Genomic DNA, 4,040 nt, shown 5'->3' with positions numbered 1-4,040 from the left:
TGGTTATGTTGCCCTGAATGTCAGGAAGGTATTTGCCTCAGGCCACCCCTTTCTGAAGCCTGAAGAAAACATTTTTCAAATGGAAATGAATGGGCATCACCTGTGGATCTTTGCTTAATTGCTTTGGAAAGAGATGTGTCTGAATCAGCCTCTTGGCCCTGTGTGAGGTTGGGGCTTTGATTCTCAGAAGGTGATAGATCTTAAGAAAGATCCCATGTGTGCTTGGGTGTTCTATTGCCTCCAACTCACATAAAGGATGTATACCCGACAATCAGTAGGATTAATTGGAGAATCAGAACAGTATTAACGGCAGGCCTATTTGATCACTCCTGGTTCACAGGAAGGGTGTCTAGGTCACCCTGACTTTAGGCAAATGAGGGGCAAGGGAGTTTATTTTGGAAACTGTCTTGGGCTTCGCCCCTCATGGAAAATTCCATTCAGAGGTTACGATGAGTGTCTATATGGAAGATGATGAGGGCCATGTGGCAGTGTTTTGGTTTTAATTGTGCTCATTTGTGTGCTGGTTGGAAGAGATGACTGGGTACACCTGGACCTGAACTCTGGTGTGATTCCCCTTAGAGACTGAGTTCTGGAACTGACTTCAGGGAAGTATTGCCATTAATTTTGGTGGGATTTTAGGAGGCCACACATGAGAGTCGCCCTTGGAAACTGAGATCTAGTCTCAGGGTGTCTTTCCACAGTGCACTGGGAATCTCCACCAGGATATAAGACGATTTTATTCTGAAGACTTGGCAACCATAGTAAAGAGTCAAAACACATATTGAACTCACATTGAGTAGACATCAATGGGTCAGGCTTCATGTGACATTTTGGCCATTCGTTGGGAAGCGTTGCCTTTTAGAGTTCTCCAGAGCTTTCATCCTCACCAATTAATGGTTCCTGAATGAATTGAAAAACCAGTGCATCCAACTTGATACTTGAAAAATGGCTAGATAAATACCATGAAATTTTTGAAATTCCCATGACCAGGTGGCACTGGAGAACCTTTGGATGTCCTGTTGCTGATCATGAGTGTACCAGACAGTGCCTTGAATCACTGGGTTTCATGAAAATGGTGTAGAACAGAGATGCCAGTAAGTTGGAATTTGCTGAGTAGTGGGCCTAGAACAGTGGTGGGCAGGTGTGTGATTAAACATCTGTGTTGGTGTCATGTGGATTGGCCATTGGCTTCCAAATGGCTTTTGACTGACATGGTGCAGCCAGCAGACCCTTGCATGTAAAGGCATCTTGTTATATGGAGAGGTTTCAGGGCAATGTTCAGAATCAAGTTGCTAGGGACAAGGGGGAAGTCTATGTTGGATATAAGACTGGTTGGTGCATTCTCCTGGCAGACCCTGACCCACCACACATGACAGAACTCCCTCCAGGACTGTGTCCCAGTTGAACTACTTGTATTTCGTGAAGCAAACACCAAACTCCCATTTCAGCAGCTAGAAAGACCATGAAAAATGGAGGATGACCACATGGCTTCAGAGTCCACACAGGAAAACACTTAGCCCCCATTGGCCACAGTTTACATACAAAGAGAGAATTCTGCACTACTGCCTCATGTTCATTAAAGAATAAGAAAACATGTGCTCCAGGTTACATAGATGCAGACCCAGCTTTGATGGTCTCACTGCAAAGGAAGCTAAAGCTCCTGACTACAACATATATATCCAGTGCCCAAACTCAGAGGCAGTTTCTCATAAGTCTTCCGGTCAGCAGAGCACCATGTTTGTGAAGTGTTTACCCTGTCCCTTACTTTTGGAAACTCTTCTACCACCCCCAAAGTTGTGAACTCCTGAGCATATTCCATTCCAGATAAGTATTTATAGATTTTCTAACTCTTCTCCTCTAATTGTGTCTAACTTGGGGCGAAGGTAATGTCAAGGCATTGTTCTTGATGAGAGTGGGATGATTATTTTAGCACATATTTGCATAAACATTGGATTGATTTTCCTAATTTTCATTCGAAATACTGAATCACTCCCACTAACCCATACCCTACTAGACTCTATATTCTGACTCCTAATCCTAATATAATGGAGAAAAATAACCCAAAATGAATAGACATACAAGCATTTCAGAGGAGGCATGGTGTATAATTGGACTTGCCTTTTGCATTATGTAGAATTGGAGTTATAAATCTAGTCAATTTTTTGTTGAAATAGTTCTCCATGTGTTTTTTTAACTTTTGTTGTTTGTTGTTCAAAACATTATATAGTTCTTGATATATCATATTTCACACTTTGATTCAAGTGAGTTATGAACTCCCATTTTTATCCAGTATATAGTTTGCAAAATCATATCAGTTACACATCCATTGATTTACATATTGCCATACTAGTGTCTGTTGTATTTTGCTGCCTTTCCTATCCTCTACTATCCCCCCTCCCCTCCCCTCCCCTCCCATCTTCTCTCTCTACCCCCTATACTGTAATTTATTTTTCCCCCTTGTATTTTTCCCTTTCCCCTCACTTCCTCTTGTCCGTAATTTTGTATAACCCTGAGGGTTTTCTTCCATTTCCATGTAATTTCCCTTCTCTCTCCCTTTCCCTCCTACCTCTCATCCCAGTTTAATGTTAATCTTCTTCTCATGCTCTCTATCCCTACTCTGTTCTTAGTTACTCTCCTTATATCAAAGAAGACATTTGGCATTTGATTTTTAGGGATTGGCTTCCTTCACTTAGCATAATCTGCTCTAATGCCATTCATTTCCCTGCAAATTCTAGAATTTTGTCATTTTTTAATGCTGAGTTAAACTCCATTGTGGCCTCTGGCGTGCGCCCAGGTTTCCGTTCCTGTCTTCCTGTTTGTTAATTTCTGGCCTATTTATTGTTGTGACCAGGACCTTAGTCAATGCCTTAGTCTGTCTTTTGCATCTCTCATCTTCCCTTTGCTCCCTTTCTTTCTCTTTGTTTCTCTCATATAGTATACTTTCTCGGCTTCTCTGACTAAATCTCCCAAAGTCATATCTTGTGATCCCTCTAAGAGTTGTAACTTTCTTTTAATATCCAGGGCAGCTTGCCCAATGAAGGCCATCATGACAGATGCCTTTTGATCCTCTGCCTGAGGATCAATAGGGGCTCGAGCCTTTGACTGAGGGGGAAACCTGTCCTCAGGGAAGACTTAAAAAAGCGGAGCTTGCGATTGCCTCAGCAGACACCACCGAAAGACAGATCCAGGAGGAGAGTGGGGATGACACATGGTGAGTGACCCACCATGGGACAAGCAGTTTCGTCACATGATTTGTTTTTGTCAGGCCTCAAGGAGGCCCTCAAGACATAGGGGGCACATGTTAAGAAAAAGGACTTAAAATTATTCTTTTCATACATAGGAGAATTGTGTCCATGGTTTCCCCCTGAAGGGTCCATTGATGGTAGAAAATGGCTTAGAGTAGGAGACTGTTTAAACCATTTTTTTTGTTGTTGTTGAAGAAAAAGTCCTAGAACAAAGGTATATTAGACCTTTTGTAGACATTAATATTTTATTAGATTTTTAAACACCTAGAAAAATTTGTAAGTTTAAATTTAAAGACATTTATATTTATCTGTCTATCCAATTTAAATCGAACCATTTAAATCACGTGAATTAAAGATCTTTGGATCCACTTTGAAATAGTAAGCTTGCCTTAATTTGATTTTAATTGGAGTCAGTGGTCTTTTCTTGCATCCTGGTGTAATATTTTGTAGTTTCCCATCGAGATGACCCTGCCCCAATAGATCACAAGACCAGACTACTGCAAATTCTGAAGCTGGCCTTCCCTCCAGGGCTCCGGCATGAAGAGGCAATTTCCAAGGCCTTGGTGTGAGATTTTGGTCCAGGGAGCACTGCAGTGAACCACCGCCCTAAAACTATTAGCAAGCACATGGTGGAGGAGGCCTCCATAGGTAACTGGCGCCTATATAACATCTGATATCCGGTTAAGGGAGATCTCTTCTGATGACAGAGTGGTGTCCTGGGGAGACACACATATACTCCTGTCTGGTACAGTAACGAGAATCATTCTGTCCTCTGTTATGTTCTGTAGGGAATTC

Source organism: Callospermophilus lateralis, unplaced genomic scaffold, assembly GCF_048772815.1.
Source record: "Callospermophilus lateralis isolate mCalLat2 unplaced genomic scaffold, mCalLat2.hap1 Scaffold_892, whole genome shotgun sequence".
NCBI classification, from domain to species: domain Eukaryota; kingdom Metazoa; phylum Chordata; class Mammalia; order Rodentia; family Sciuridae; genus Callospermophilus; species Callospermophilus lateralis.
The sequence above is the reverse complement of the archived record's forward strand: the minus strand, read 5'-3'. Positions refer to the sequence as shown.